Genomic DNA, 18,027 nt, shown 5'->3' on the forward strand with positions numbered 1-18,027 from the left:
CTTGTCCCCCAACCCGGCCTTTATTACTGCTTTGCCTGCCCCAGGGACACAGTCCCGCCCTCCTGACTCCTTGAGTCCTCCCTGCCCAGATCTGTTTAAGTAAAAATCTTGGACCTTCTTATGGTGGTTCCATAAGTGTATGTGGTGGTGTATTGAATTTGAGTCGTCTGTCTAAAGAACTAGGGGTTATCCCAGGCCAGGTTTTCCCAGGGACACTAAGGAGAGCACCAGGTTGGGCTCCCAGAGCCAGAGTGATGCTCAGGTGGACACAGGTCAGACAAGGGCCACACAGATTTTGCCAGTATAAACAAGTTTCCCATGTGAGGGCCCCCCGCCCTTGGTTAAGGGTCAGACAACTAGGCATTAGGACGACCGCCAGGTAGAAGAAGTATCTGGTGAAAGATGTACTGCAAACACTCACGTCCAGCTCCCCTTCATTTCCTTTAGGGCAGGGTTGTTAGCCGCTCTGGTACTAGAACCCCAATTTAGCTGGGGGTTTTCAAAACACCAGGTTTCTCTTCTCTCCTTCTGTCCTCCGTTCTCCCGAGATACCTGGGGCTCACATGGTATCATATAAGCCTGCCATAGATGTGCTCCAAAACCTCATCCTTTCTCTACTCTCCACTCCAATGCCATAATTCCTATTTAGTTCAGTGGAAGGGTGAGGCTGGAAAACGATCTGATTATTCTACTTCCCATTAAAGTAATAATATAGGAAATAATTGACAGCATCTTCTCCCCACCTCAACTCCCCATGCTCTCTCCTTGTTAAATCAAACCAATCTCTAAATCTGTGTATTTTAGGCAGTATAGAGACGGAACTGGAGGTAGGTTTGGGGGGGGGGGTTGTTTTTCTGTTGTGTGGTCAACCACACCACTTGCTAGCCTTGGGAGGAAGCAGCAGGTGACAACATGGAATTTCTCGAAGGGCAGGAGAAAGGCATTCCACACCTACTCTACTTTCTCCCGCTACCACCAAAGGAGTTGCAAGCCCTCATCCCCTCATCCCACCTCCTCTCCAGTCTTCTAACGTCAACAAAAAAATAAAAGTTCTGACATGTGCTACAACATGGATGAACCTTGACATTTTGTGTCCAGCACAAAAGGACGAATACTATACGATTCCATTTCCGAGAGGTCCCTAGGGTAGTCAAACTCACAGAAACTGAAAGTAGAATGGTGGTTGCCAGAGGATGGGGAGAGGGGGAAATGGACAGTTTCTATTTAGGATGATGAAAAAGTTCTGGAAATAGACAGTGGTGATAGTTGCGCAATATTGTAAATTACTTAATGCTACTGAATTATCCAAGTGAAACTGGGGAAAATGGTCAATTTTATGTTAGGTATATTTTACCACAATAAAAAAAAAAAAACAACAAAAGAAATTTTAACCAAGGGGGACAACTTCACGCACTCCTCCCCAGCCCCCACCTCATCCATTCCTCACTAAAACTAGTTTTAGTCCTAGAAACTCGCTGTCTGTCCATCTAGTTCCACTAGGGGTGGGCACATTTATCACCCCAAGGGAGCCTGGCTCCCTGAGCAGTCCCTGGAGGGACACAGAGAGCCTCAACTGTCTCCTGATTTGGTCTTACAGAATAAAACTACCAGGGAACTCAAGCACTTTGTCCTCCTTGCATTTTTCCTGTTTTCTCCCAAAGTGGACCCCATTCCTCCTCATTCTTTTTTTTTTTTTTTTTTTGAGACAGAGTCTCACTCTGTTGCCCAGGCTAGAGTGAGTGCCGTGGCGTCAGCCTAGCTCACAGCAACCTCAAACTCCTGGGCTCAAGCAATCCTCCTGTCTCAGCCTCCCGAGTAGCTGGGACTACAGGCATGCACCACCATGCCCGGCTAATTTTTTCTACATATATTTTTAGCTGTCCATATAATTTCTTTCTATTTTTTTTTAGTAGAGATGGGGTCTCGCTCTTGCTCAGGCTGGTCTCGAACTCCTGAGCTCAAACGATCCGCCCACCTCGGCCTCCCAGAGTGCTAGGATTACAGGCGTGAGCCACCGCGCCCGGCCCCTCCTCATTCTTGTTCCCCATGCTCCCCTATCCCATCCCTGGGCCAAACTCTCAAGGACTGGATTGCTGAGTGGCCTGGAGCCCCATTCGCTATTTTCAGGTAAGCCTTGGGGTGAGCCAGGCAAATCCATTCCCCAACTAAGTGGCCTCCACTGGACTCTGGGGGGCTGGGATGGGAGTCATCAAATAAATGGGCCGACCACTAGGAAAAAAATATGAAATGAAATTTTCCCTACTCCTTTAACATGTTTATTATCTATGCAACACAATATTTATTCATTCATTCGTAGAGATATTATTCACTAATTATTATGCCATGCAACTGTGTTACACAGTATAATAGTTGAGAGCACATCTCAGAAGATAAACTTCTGTGCTCTAGACCTCTGATCCTGGGCAGTCTTCTCAACTCCCAGTGCCTCAGTTTCCTCACCTGCAAAGTGGAGATAAAAGTAGTGCCTATCTCTTAGGACTGTGATGAAAATTAAATGTGTTACACTTAAAAGGATTAGGAAACATAACTAGAACATAATGAACACTTTAGGTTATCTGAATCAGTTTATCATAATCAAGTTTCATTGCTCATGGCCAATAGGTGACATTTTTTATTCCCTATGTTTGACATTTTTGTTAATTGAAGTGCACTTCTGAAAAAAAATTTTTTTTTAATCTTAAGCAAAAATAGGATTATCATAACCACTCCAGCATGGGGAGAGGAAACACCAAAACATTTGCATTGAATTTGTCCATGTTGTAGGAATATCAAAATCAAATGATATTCCTAGATATGGATTTATCTAAGATTCTATAAACCATTCACTAGTGAAATTTATAACATCAAGCTGATACAGTATGTGCTTCCTTATGGAAATCAAAGGAAGATTCTTAATTATAGTCTAAAGCGCCCTCTAGTGTTCCTCTGCAAAAACTTCTTCTAAGATAATGAGCCATCCTTGTAATAACTAGGGTCTCTTTTTGCCCCCTGGATAGTCTTGTTTTAGGCCTATTGTTCTGCCATCCTGTCTGGTTTAACATTTCCCTGGATTTTTTCCCTTTAATGGAGAATCACCATTAATAGTTGCACTAAAATAAGCTGGGATTGGTTTAGCAGCCCTCTGCTTTATATTTTCATCTTCCACCATGATCTTGCCTAGTATTAAGACTAAGAGGAACAGAAAGCAAAGATGTCACTGTAACATGTAGTTAAATCTGCTAGTGTTAACCCATCTCTATTTTCCCCAATTCTTTCCACACACAATGGAATACGCCTCCCTTTCAAGGATAGCAGGGCCCTTGCTTACAAAAGAAAATGACTCTCAGACAGGAGCTTCCAAGGACAGCTCTGTAGCCAAGGACAGTACTTGTGGTAGGGAGAGAGCTCTCTGGTAGCTGCTACCCTGCACCCTTTGGACTTACCAACTAGGTCTGCCATAGCCCGTGCTCAGGCCTATAGGCTGCACTGACCTGCCAAGGCACAGCTGGTGGAGTCAGTGAGATATGTGAGAAATTATGGGTTGGGGTATGTGGCATGTTTGCAGGGAAAAGAGGCTGAGAGTGCTGCCTTAGAGCAGAGAGAAACCAGTCTGGCCATAATGATTTGGTCATTTCTTCTATGATGTACATCTACGACTATTTTGTTATCGTTTAATGATGCTTTTTTATTTTGCAATAAATCCTTTCAACAGCAATGAGTGCAAAAGTGAACATTTACACTTAGTAAAATATTAAGTACTGAATTTCCGATTCTCAAATAAGTTGATGATGAATGTGAAATTGAAGAAAATGTCACCACTTGCCATGGGGGGACCCATGGGGGACAAAGTGATATCAATAACCAAATGAAAATCCAAAAACCCAAAACCTGCTGAAGCAGCATTATAATCTACATAGAAAATTAGTACCTATTTTGAGAACTCTGTACTTGTCGTTTATGATTTATCGCAGGCAGCTGTAGAAGGTGCATACATAACATTTAGATCCAGTAATTGTTCTTCTAAATTGACTTTGCCAATTTTTTTATTTCAAGTTTTTGTGTTCCTGTACAAAAAGTGAAGCAGAAGATATAATGCGTTGATACTGATAGCAAAGAATTTTATAAAAAGTTCACTGTTGCTAATTTTATGTCAGTGTTATCAAGGCTTCACCTAGAAAGATCAATTAATTCCAATAATGGTTTGATTTTTTAATCCAATTCATGGAATCAACATAAAGCTTTTGGAAATTTAGTCTAAAACATTTTACATAATTGTGAATCTTACTATAAATTTAGTTTAAAATTTCAACATTTAACATAAAAGTGTTTTTGCAGTGATAACATAAATAAAAATTTTGGTGGAATTTCTTGGTATCTTGGTAAAAATAACATCTTATTAAGATATCTAATTTTAAAATTAAGATATGGAGTAGAAATATAAATGGAATTGCTTACAGTATAAACAGAAGTCCTAATTTATTCAAAGAAGTTGCATTACTGTATCATTACAATAGAAGTTGTATTTGTTAAAATTTACAAAGTGAATATGCTAAGTAATTAAACTACAAAATTGTTCTCAAATCCCTGGCTTCAAGCAATCCTCCTGCCATGGCCTCCCAAAGCACTGGGATTACAGGAGTGAACAACTACACCTGGCCTAAACTACAAAATTTTTGTAAGCTAATATTGAATTAAGAAAAAAAAAAAAAACCTCAGCATGGCAGTAATGAGTTGGAACTACTTAAAAAATCAATCTGCATCCTATCAATGATATTGAACTTTTTCATAAATGAATCCTTTAGATTAGGGGTACATTATGTTCAATACCAGTTAGAAATTTTAATCAAAGACTTCAAGGAGCACAAAAAACTTCAACTTTTGGAGAAGTAAAATTATTGAGAACAAAACTTGCAAAGAAGCCACTGCAACATCCCAACTACAGTAAAGGAAGAAGGAAATAAGTTAAATGTTGAGCCCTCAAATCCTGTAAAAGATTTAGTTTTGAAATTCCATAATTGCTCTTTGGAATATATCCATTTGTGGGGGGGGGGGTAGAAACTTTTATATTGTCCACTGGAATAGAACAAAATTAAGAAGGCCTATGATTTGTAGCATTTCAGTTTGGGGAAACATCAAAAGAATGATAAATGAAGAAAATTTATTTGATGAGCTTTGTCTTCTAGAAATATTTGTCAAAACAAAGAAAGGTACTCTGAATGGAATGGAGGCCAAAAAAACAAAAACAAAAAAATACCCAGTAATCAAGAATTATATTTCACCCAATTACTCATACTTTTTAATACAAAAAATATTAGAATTGAGAATACTCTCTATTTAGCAGAATTCACTCCATTTTTACCAGATAACTCAGCTCTTATAGAGAGATAATCTTTCTCTAGTAAAAATATTGTGGTTTGCAGAAAAGAGTCAATTGCAATTTTATTCAAAGTACAACTTCAAAAAAGACTCCAGGCATTGTGAAAAATTAAAAATAAGTCTACACCAAAAAAAATACATTCTTCAAAAAAATGCCAGTGACAGAAAAATGACAGGATATTAGAGACAGGCCGGGCGAGGTGGCTCACGCCTGTAATCCTAGCACTCTGGGAGGCCGAGGCAGGTGGATAGCTCGAGGTCAGGAGTTCGAGACCAGCCTGAGCAAGAGCGAGACCCCATCTCTACTAAAAATAGAAACAAATTATCTGGCCAACGAAAAGATATATATAGAAAAAAATTAGCCGGGCATGGTGGCGCATGCCTGTCGTCCCAGCTACTCGGGAGGTTGAGGCAGAAGGATTGCGTAAGCCCAGGAGTTTGAGGTTGCTGTGAGCTAGGCTGACGCCATGGCACTCACTCTAGCCCGGGCGACAGAGCGAGACTCTGTCTCAAAAAAAAAAAAAAAAAAAAGGCTATAAGAGACAGAGATGAGTAAAAAATTGGTTAAACATGTTAACATGTAAAAAAATCATTCTATTTGTTATTTTTATTACTCAGATAAGACAATATAAAGGTTGTACTTTTTATTTTGCTTTAAAGGACATGGAGATTTGTTGTTTTTATTTTTGGGAAAGAACTTCTTTTTCAAAAGTTTTTAAATAGAACTACTTTATAGGCCTAGCCAAATAGTAAACCTAATTTATCTGTCAATGTAAATAATTTAGAAACTACAAAAAAAAATACAAATTATATAATATGTATTATTTTAGTACCCACTTTCGTTTTCAAAAGGTACTGCTTTGGAAAATAAATGACCCTAATAACAGCTACCATTTACCAAGAGCTTACTACTTATGAGGCACTGTGCTTGAATTGCTTTATCAATTTATTCTTTACAACCACCCTTAGGGAAGATATTATTATCTTCATTTTACAGAAGCCTCCACTAGTCAATAGTAAGGGCAGAGTAAGAATTTGCACCCAGGCTGTCTTAGCCCATACTCCCCATTAGCACATGTTCTGCTGTGTCTTTCCCTGCATTAACAGGACATGCTACAAACTCACCACAGATGGAATGTGCTTCCAATTAATGATCAGGGATCTGGTTCCATTATGACCTCTCACCCCATCACCCAGGTGGCCAAGGTTGTGCATTTTCAGGAGAGCTGGCACATTTTGGAAGTCAGACTATAGCCACAAATCCAAGCAATTAACTGGCTCCATAGAACCTAGGAAAGTCACGCTTACCCCATGTCTTTCCAAGTGTGTGTGCCTTTTGTATGTGTAATCTCCAGTTCTGCAAAATCTCTTATTTTGCATTAAATGCTATCCTGGACACTTAAGGGGCAAACCATAAAGTACAGCTCTTGCATTAAGGTGAATTAAATAGTATTTGACCTCAGACCTCACTAAATTTATAAATTCTTTAAGTCTCTATCTTATAATATAGAAGATGCTGTGAAATGCAACGATAAAAGTGTAAGTTTTGTCACTAAATTTAGCACTTGATACATATTCTTCTCTGCCTTTAAGTGTCACTATTGAACCTATGAACTCTTATCATACTATTGTGTTTAACCTAGTACTTACTTTTCTGATGCTTTCATTGTATTTCAATTGTTTCAATTATATTTTAGATGTACAAAAGCTTTCCTTTCAAAAAGAAAAATAACAAAGACAGTAGTTACTTGTTATTTGTAGTAGACAATTAGCAATCCGTGCTACCAGATAGTGAAAAATATATAAAGTACCTGTTAAGTAGATTAAACCAAGCTCCTTTTTTATCTACCTAGGATACTAGATTAAAATGTTACTGAAAGGTAAGAGATTTGTTTTAGATTAGGTATCTCCCAACCCATAGATTTTATTTGATTTGAGACAAAGATTTGATTGCAAATAGTTCGCTAGGGAAGTACAGAGATGCCCGGTAGGGGAGCAGGAAAGGGAAGATTGCTAATTAAGGGTGCGTTGCTAAGCCAATGACTAGAATTTAACTTCAGCAGGAAACTCTGAAGGCAAACACTGGCATTACAATCATCCCATTCAAGGGGTGAGGGATCTGGAGTAATTACACCCCAACTCCCATTAACCACTGATTGAAGACTTCTGGGGGTTGGTGTTAATTCCCCAGCCTTTCCAGATACTAGCAGTTGGAACTCTCAAGCACAATAATAAAGTTTTCAAGGAAGTGGGCAGGGCACTGATAGCATCTGCTACATCCTTCCAAGCCTAAAATATACTCTTATATCAAGTTAATTATGAAAATGCTAACATGCTCACTGCTTGCCCCCCACCCCCACAACAAAACAAACAAATAAGGGTCTAAATCTGGCAGTGATGGGTAAGTATAGCCAAGAAAAACAGTTCTCCTTTTAAGCATCCTTTGCCAAACAAAAAATTCCTGGAACATAAAATAATTTATTATTACATGAAAAGAACCGAAATGAAGATTTAATATTCTATTAAGCTTTAGGCTACAAATTATTTTGAGGAAATCTGTGAAATTGGCCCTATTAAAATATAACAAAGGTTTCTCAGCCTGATCCTGTCAAACAATGCCGTTGAATCATTTATTGATTGAGCTCTAGGTGCATATAAACAACCAGAAACACAATTCAGCTGTATATTTCAATGCCTCAAGGAAGGGAAGAATTTGCCCATTGCTCCCTAATTGATCCAAACAGTTTTATTTTTAAAGAGAAAAATCGAGATTTTTCATTTGTTTTTGTTTGTCGATTGGTTGGTTGGTTAATAATTTACAGACTATACAACAGTGCTATACCTAAGGTATATACCTAAGGCAGGAGAGAGTGGGATTTGTTTGCTCCCTTGTTTGTCTTGAGAACATACTGATGTTACTTACTGAGTGTTCAAAGCACTCTCTCTCTGTGGCTGCCCCCAAATTCAGACGGACAGGCATTCTGGGAGCTGCTCAAAGGAATGCAATTGTCTCTAAATATCAGACAGTAAGCCTACAATCTGTTGAAGAATTTCTCACCTAGTTTTCACCTCGGCATACCACTGACCATTTTTACATCTATCCCCCCTCTCCAAAAAAATGATAAACATTCCTCTGGTCACATCCTGGGTGGATCTTCAAGAGTATTGGAAATAGCACATGCAGCTGTTAGCTTCTCCAAACACACAATCCAAGGCATTTAAATGCCCAGTCTGCAATGCTGAGTGGAGGACAAGAATAACAGTTACTTTTTATACCAAAGATAAATACCAAATGATGCCTGGAAAAGGCAGGGTGAGCCTCGCTCATAGGCAGAGAGGAAGGCCACCAATATCAACGGCAGGAAAAGCTTTCTGGGAATAATGCACAGACTTGACTAACTGAAGGCCTTTAAAAAAAAAAAAAAAGCAACTTGGTTTTGTTAGATTTTGGAAAGAAAAATATTGCTGTCAATTGCTTTTGAAAATTAAGAACCAGATTTTAAAATTCTTCAGTAAATATGATAACAAAACACACTTTAGTTTCACATTTGGTCTGTATGAAAGTGGAATAAGTGTGATGAAAGGGGGAAAAAATGTTACCAAGTAGGGAAAGAGCCACAAAAGAACATGTATGTCATGAGCACATCTTGTGTGTGTGTGTATATATTTTAATCTGTACTGAAAAACTTTAGAAGCGTATACAATAGAATGTTAGTTCTGATTTTCTCTGGATGATGGAATTTCAGTGTTCATTTCCTTCTTTGCACACTTAAGTATTACTTAATTTTTTGGCATGAATATGTACTACTTTTATAATCAAAAAATTATGTAATGTGAAGAAGAAAAAAATTATATAATCTAGGTGGTTGGTGTATGGGTGATCACTGTATAATTCTTTCAACTATACTGCATGTTTGACAAATTGCTCAATAAAATATTAGAAAATTAAAAAAAAATTATGTAAGTTGTATTGATTTTGAAAAAAAATCAGGAAAAGACCAAATAAGAAGACAGAGGAAGAGAAAATGGAAAAAAGAATGTCAACTCCTCATTCATTTATTCAATCATTTGACAAAGAATTCTTTAGTCAGACACTGTGTAAGAGTACAATAATTATAGACTGTGGTGGAGCTTGTTTAGGAAAAAAGGGCTTACACAAGGGGCAGAGAGTACTACATGCAGGGTGGCCAGAGAAAGCCTGTCTGAAGAAACAGTTAAGCTAAGCTCCAAAAAAATCACAGCAAACCCTAAAAAGACAGTGGAGAAAAAAATGCAAACATGAGACCAGCCCAAATTGGGCCTACTCTGTTGATAATAAAATGTCAACTTACCTTGTAGGTATAACAGAGCCAAAAACTGCAAGTCATGTAGCCTGGACATGTGCAACAGAAAAAGCTCTAACACTGTGGTCCCCAATCCCCCGGCCATGGACCGGCACGGCGTCCTTGGCCTGTTAGAAACCAGGCCACACAGCAGGAGGTGCACGGTGGGCAAGCAAGAGAAGCTTCCTCTGTATTTACAGCCGCTCCCCATCGCCCACATCACCACATAAGGTCCACCTCCTGTCAGATCAGCAGTGCATTAGAATCTCACAGGAGCACGAACCCTACTGTAAACTGCGCATGAGACGGATCTAGGGAAATGCTCCTTAAGAGAATCTACTGCCTGATGATCTGAGGTGGAGCTGAGGTGGTGACGCTAGTGCTGGGGAGCAGCAGCAAACACAGATTATCATTAGCAGAGAGGTTTGACTGTGCAATAAATGTAATGCACTTGAATCATCCCGAAATCACCCTTCTCACCCCCAGCCCATGGAAAAAATTGTCTTCCATGAAACCAGTTGCTAGTGCCCAAAAGGTTGGGAGCTGCTGCTCTAACAACACCCAGAACCAATGATTTCACCCCTCAGAACCAAGAAAACCAGGACATGACACAAGAACTCTGTCAGAAGGGAGGGGTCTGTTGGCCCAGAAGATCTGAGGCTAAAATCCACCTCAGTATACCTTACCATAAAGGGCCCTCCAATCAGACCCTGCCAAGTCAATGTTTCTAAATCCTTTCCTTTGCCCTCCAAGCCCATAAACTTGCCCCAGATCCCAAATCGAGCATACAGATTTGAGCCTGCCTCCTATCTCCTTGCTGGCTGGTTTTGCAATAAAGGCTTTTTCTTCTCAAAAGGCCAGTACCATGGTGTTAACGTCTGTGTGCATGGGAAGGCGAGCCCATTTGCTCCTAACAACAGCGCGTGCTAAGGGCCTAATGTGGGTATACCTTGGTGACTTCAAACTGCCCAGTGTGGCTGGAATTCAGAGAGAAAGAGGTAGAATGGACAGAGAGGTAGGGGCGATTAGAGAGATAAGCAAGTGCCAATTCCTTTGGGGGCCTGAAAGCCAATGATAAGGAATGTATATTTTAATCTCAATAAAAGGAAGGCCATTAAAGGATTTTAAGCAGGGGAGAGAAGTCATCCGATTTACATTTTAACATGATCGCTCTCACTACCCAGTGGATTCAGGAGAGAGAAAAGGTAAGAAGGTCATCTTTGTATTCACTGACATGGTCTACTCCTCCTCCTGCCACTGTCACCCCTGCAGTTGCTGACCATTAAATCCCTGGCAGCATTACATCCCACCCACATGACAACACCGCACCCCCCCACCACCAACAACAAAGTCTAATAATCCCTGTTCACTAAGCTCCCAAATATTCCTGCAACCTTCACCCCAAAGCATGAACCCATCCAAGCTAAGGCCCCCACATTTTAAGGGTGCCACACACACCCCACTTACCACTTGTTCTATAGCTCCCATCGGCACTCCTCGGGGGTGATAACCCCGGTTACCATCACCTCCGTTATTCTGCTACTTAACCTCCTAGTCCAAACTCGCGCCACCTTCTGTGTTCCAGATTCTAGGTGTCATGGCGTTTTCTTTGCAAAGGATTTTAATACATGGAACTGTAAAATGCCTTGCATCGAAAGGGACTTTAGCGATATTCTGGTTCAACCTGGAGGTTTTTGTGATGAGGAAACAGGCCTGGAGTGCTTAGGAAACTTTTCTGAGTTCTCAGAGGTTAGGGAGTAGCAAAGCAGGACTAAACCCAGGACTTCTGACTTCCTAGCTAGATTTCCTTGTGTGATTGAAAGGCAATTTTTAGAAACAGTTGCAGAGTAAGAGTGCTTCATGTTTTACAAAACACTCCAACACACACCATCTCATAGAATCACGACAGCCTCCAAGTGATAGATATAAACTGAAGCTGAGAAGATGGAGTGACCAAGCCAGGACTTAGCCTCAGGTTTTGCAGCTCCAAGTCCTACAGAAACTATGAAAACATCCCTATTATTAGATGGAGCTAGTCCAGGGGCATCAAAGTTAGAAGTTTTCTATTTCTGCTCATTATTGGTTAATTATACCTTTGCATGTATTAGTTTTACATTCCTTCTGAAGATCAGATTTTTTAAACGTCCATATCGAGCTCTATTTGTCCACGTAATTCTTGGGTTTTTATTTTTTATTGACATGTAATAATTGTACATATTTATGAGGTACAAAGTGATATTTCAATGTATGTATACAATGTATAATGGTCAATTCAGAGTAATTAGCATATACATCACCACAAACATTTATCATCTGTGTTGAGAACATTCAAAATCCTCTCTTCTAGCTGTTTGAAAACACACGATAAGTTATCAGTAACTATAGTCATTCTATGGTGCTACAGAACACTAGAATTTATTCCTCCTATCTAGCTGTAAGTTTGTATCCTTTTATCAATTTCTGGCTATCTGCCCTCTTTCCTTCCCAGCCTCTAGTAACCACTATTCTACTCTCTACTCCTATGACATCAACTTTTTAGTTTCTACATATGAGTGAGAACATGCAGTATTTATCTTTCTGTGCCTGACTTATTTCACTAACATAATGTCCTCCAGGCTCATCCATGTTGCCAAGTATGACAGGATTTCATTCTTTTCTAGGGCTGAATAGTATTCTATTGTGTATATATACCACATCTGTTGATAGACATTTAGGGTGATTCCATATCTTGGCTATTGTTAATAGTTCTGCAATAAACATGGAGGTGCAGATATCTTGAGATCAGATTTTTTAATGTGGTTAAGGACGGACTTTGTACAATACTGGGAGTTTATTGGAATGAGGGCAAAGACTTCTGAACAGAAGAGAAAACTTAATAACAAATAAAATGAAGAAAAGAGATACAAACTTTACCAAGTTTATGATTTGGGCTGGGGTCGGATGTGGATGCAGATCCAATGTCATTATATCAAACACCATTATCAGATGATGTTCTCTAAAACCAATTTTCTTATTTTAAGTACAAGTTAACATGACACAATTCCACTACAGTAAAATAATGTGGATGTCTCATAGAGTTCATTATTAAAATATGTGAATTATACACAAATTGGATTATTTGAAGTATATTTTTTCAGCACATTTGAGGTTTAGGGTTTCATATCCAATGTCAAAAATATTCTATGTGACAAAAGATACGTCCCCCTTGGTTGCTTTGCAGGATGTGGAAGAGATTACTGCTTCAGAGTAAATACATGTTGGAATGCATTGCATCCTGATGCCACAATTAGTCCTATTCTTGTTCTGAAAATGGAAAGGGGTCAGGAGCGCTGCATAACTGACACTTAGCAGCAGCAGGTGCAAGCTGGCACCCAGCCTCAGGCAGGAGATCGGCTCACTCTTGCCCTCAAAGCCCAACATAGACAAGTTAATAGAATACTTATGCAAGAATGATTGTTTCCTTGCTCTTTTATTTGCTTTTATTTTAATGAGCTCAAACATTTTTTTTTCCCCAAATACCAGACCTATTATTGTCAACATTCCCTTACGGCATGCTAGGTGCAGTTACTTAGTGTGTTGTAAAGCCTTCCAAGTGTGAAGGAAAAGAATCTGCACTTACCTCAAATACTAAGTACTGTAAGAATACAGCTCACTCCCTTTGTGAATAGTTGCTGAGCTAAGAGAAATCTTACAGGTTTATTAACGGAAAGCCCAGAGTAATGTGATTATTAGGATTTTCTTGAGATTATTCATTGGACTTGGATAAATGGCTAGGATAACAAATCCAGCAAACACTACTGGTTTTTAGAAGGCTAAGGAAGCATGTCTAAAGTAGCAAGTGTTCCACTGAAAATAATCACACAGAATGCATGTGTCTCTTATACCATCAAACCTGGACATTTTTCAGGACATTCTCTGTTACTACACCCCACCCCCATTCACATGCCCATTCACAGTGATTAAGCCACCCAAGTTGTGACGTGCAGATTGTGGCTCAGCTCAGTTGAGTGCTGTGGCATAGAGGAGTCACTAAAATACCTGACCTCACATACCTCTCATACCTATCCAGAGACCCCAAGATTGTGGTTCACAAATATACAGAAGGCTTACAGTATATTACCCTGGCCTTGGAGGTTTTTGCATTCCTCAAAGTCAACTGAAATCTGGAGATGCTGAATCACCTTCTCCAACAGAGCACTATACCATACTGGTCACTATTTAAGGTCAGGTAGGATGATGAGTCTAAGATGGTAAGACTGTATCTCTAAGATCACCATTTCCAGCTTTTTAAGGCACTGAATGGTACTTTTGTACATGGGACTTGAAGCTCAATAAGTAGTCTTATGACTGAATAATGTCTGTATTCACGTTAGGTTATTTGTATTTCTTTGGGTAGGTGCGCTGAAACTGTCTTTATATTTAAGATTCAGATGAGGCAGAAAATGAAAATAATGTTTGAGGGATGCAAAATAAGTAACACCAGTCAAAATATCACACCTCTGCTTTCTTAAAAATTGAGTTTTACGTAAAGAGCATTTTATTTACCATTGAATTAAAACAAGGTGTGGGAGCTCAGTAAAATTGAATAGGGTTATATTTTCAGGCAGTTTCTGATTCTGTAAAAAGTATATTTTATAACCAAGAAGAATGATAATCCTTATGAGCAACTTTCTTCATCTAATAGCTCCCTAAGATGAAGAGTATCATGCTACAATACTAACTACATTAGTGAACTGCAGTATAAAAATAAGCAAAAAATGAACAGTCCAGAACAGTGTCTACATAAAAGGAAACAATTGGACTAGTTTTCATTGACCATCTAGTCCTTTTATCGATCCGTTAGCAATGAAATTATTATAGTTTAGACGTCACCTCTTGGCCAAGGGCTATGTTTTTGTGGCTCTGTGGCCAGCTTGCTTTGGGCTGAGAAGACAGAAGTCAAAAAGGCAGAGAGAGAAACTAGTGACATGGCTTCCACCATTAGAGCACTTGGCAACTGAGCCTAAAGACTCTGTCACTTGAGCCTTCCACCCAAAGTTGACTGCAAACAAATCATCCTGAAAGACTTGATAGGTGAGTCTTTAAATGCAGCCATTGTTGCACTTCCATCAAAAAGAGGCAAATGCTGAGCTTGTCAGTATTTTTCCAGAATCTTAGAACTCAGAAAGAAAGGTAAATTTAGATAAAGTTGGCAAATCTCGTGAAAAAGTGGTAAAGATCTTGGCATCCTCATCTCTACAAGAAATGTTGGAAATACTAAAAAAGCAAGTTAAACAAAAGAGAAGCACAGTTCAACTACATCTTTGGGAAACTTTTTCTGAAGGCTAATGAAGAAAAAAGTTCTTAAGTACAAGGAAAATGTATTTTTTCCTTTTTTTTCTTTTTTCTTTTTCTTTCTTTTTTTTTTTTTTGGTGCTGCGACTCCGATTTGAACTGAAGTTGCTGTGAAAACAACAAAATATATTTAAATACCAGAAAAACCTGGAAGGATGTTTTTAAAAAATCATGGCTAGTATTCACAAAAGAAATAGGACCCTGAAAGTATAGTATATTATGTTGTGGGACAGTTGAAGTTTTAGTTTAAGCATTGATTATTCCTTAAATTGTTACACCAAGATATACTTAGGCCTGGTTCTTATATTTTAAAGTTGTGTTTAAGATCCCTCACCCAAAATAGCTAGAAGCATGTTACTTTGATTTCCTGGAATTACAGAACTAGAAAGATATTCAAGATGATTTGTTTCAACACCTATTTATAGATGAGTGAGTGTCCTGAGACCCAGACAGGTCATGCGGTGGCAGATGAAAACTAGGACCCAGATTCCTTGACTGGGTTTAATTTACTGAATCCTGGTTGTCATTTAAAATGACAATAGTTGAAAAGATTTTGAGATTAATTCTGACAGTAATTCAATGCACAGTTTACTACCATAGGGGATTTTTAAAAAGTAGAGAATCAAAATAATAATATAGAAACATACCCCACAAAAAGATACCCTCAATAAGCAAAAAGTTTTGTATCATTCTTTTTGCCCTAAATTGCCAAATATGTTGCCTAAATTCTTCATTTCCCTTTAATGCTACAGTCTACATTAGAAGCATTATCTTCCTTTCAAGAAAACACCCTTTAGCAGGTTTGTAACTTGCTAAATAACCACAAATTTTCAGTGGCTTAAAACAAAAAGGGCTTTCTCACTCACACTGAATGTCCATTCTGGTTCAACAGGGCATGTTGCACATCACCACTCAGGGACACAGGCCAATGGAGGAGCCACAACAGACAGATCCCTAGGGCATTTCATGTTGTTGTTAAAAACCCCTACTCAAGACACATTAGTTAGCTTGATTTAGCCATTACACAATATATACATATGTTAAGACATCATGTTGTACACGATAAATACATACAATTTTTATCAATTTAAAAAATTAAAAAATAAAAAACTCCTGCTAAGAAGTTACACACAATTCTGCTCCCAAATAATTAGTCAAACTGGTCACAAGATCCCATCTAACCACATGGGAGTCAGGAAATGCAATATCAGAAGGCAGAAAGCCAGAAATATTTGGAGAACAGCACAAATAACTACCACACACTGTATTTCTTTTTCCTTCTTTTTTTTCTTTTTAATTATTATGGGTACATCATTGTTATATGTCTTCATAGGGCACACGTGATGTTTTGATACAGGCATACAATGTGAATTAATCAAATCAGGGTAATTGGGGTATCCATCACCTCAAGCATTTAACATTTCTCTGTGTTAAGAACATTCTACTTCCACTCTTTTATTAATAGTTATTTCAAAGTATACCCTAACTTACTGTTGATTATAGTCTTTTTGCTGTACTATCAATTAGTGTTCATTCTATCTAACTATATTTTTGTATCCATTAACCATCCCCACTTTATACCCCAACCCCCTGTTACCATTCTCAGCCTCTGGTAACCATCATTCTACTCTCTGTTTCCATGAGATCAATTGTTTTTAGTATTTTAGCTCCCACATATGAGTGAGAACATGTGAGATTTGTCTTTCTGTGCTTGGCCTATTTCACTCAACATAATGTCCTACAGTTCCATCCATGTTGTTGCAAATGGCAGGATTTCATTCTTTTTTGTGGACAGAAAATATTGCATTGTGTATATGTACCAGAATTTCTTTACCCCTTCATCCACTGATGGACACTTAGATCGATTCCAAATCTTGGCTATTGTGAATAGTGCTACAATAAACATGGGAGTGCAGACATCTTTTCAAGATCCTGATTTCCCCCCCTTTAGATATACACCTAGCAGTGGGATTGCTGAGTCATATGTTAGTTCTATTTTTAGTTTTTGAGGAACCTCCATACTGTTCTCCATAGTGGCTGCACTAATTTACATTCCACCAGCAGTGGACAAAGGTTCCCCTTTCTCCACATCCTCCCAAGCATTCACTATTGCCTGTCTTTTTGATAAAAGTCATTTTAAGTGGGGGGCGGGGGGAATGACATCTCATTGTAGTTTTGATTTGCATTGTTCTGATGACTAATGATGTTGAGAATTTTTTCATATACCTGTTGGCCATTTGTATGTCTTCTTTTGAGAAACGTCTATTCAGATCCTTTGCCCATTTTTAATCGGATTATTTGATTTTTTCTTATTGCATTGTTGGAGATACTTACATATGCTATTAATAGTTATTAATCTCTTGTCAGATACATAGTTTGCAAATATTTTCTCCCATTCTGTGGGTTGTCTCTTCCCTTTGTTGATTGTTTCCTTTGCTGTGCAGAAGCTTTTTAGCTTGATGTGATCCCATTTGTCCAATTTTGCTTTTGTTGTCTGTGCTTTGGGGGTATTACTTAAGAAGTCCTTGCTCAGACCAATGTCCTGAAGTGTTCCCCAATGTTTTCTTTTAGTAGTTTCATAGTTTCACTTCTTAAAGTCTTTAATCCATTTTGATTTGATTTTTATATATGACGAGAGATAAGGGTCTAGTTTCATTCTGCAAATGGATATCCAGTTTTCCCAGCACCATTTATTAAAGAGATTGTCTTTTCCCCACTGTATGTTCTTGGCACCTTTGTTGAAGATAAGTTCACTATAGGTGTATGGATTTATTTTTGAGTTCCCTATTCTGTTCTATTGGTCTATCACACCCCGTATTTTTGAAACATAAAAAACTAGACATTGACCCTCTTTGATTGAACACATAACAGTTTCTTAAGTACCTAATTTTTTAATCTTAAACCAAAAAAGCTAAGGAGAACATCATTAAGAATCAGGAAACTCCAGCAATAATGTTTGTTCAACCACCAGCTAACTGAAAACCCAGGCAGGTCA

The sequence above is a fragment of the Eulemur rufifrons genome, chromosome 18 (genome assembly GCF_041146395.1).
Source record: "Eulemur rufifrons isolate Redbay chromosome 18, OSU_ERuf_1, whole genome shotgun sequence".
Taxonomy (NCBI): Eukaryota; Metazoa; Chordata; class Mammalia; order Primates; family Lemuridae; genus Eulemur; species Eulemur rufifrons.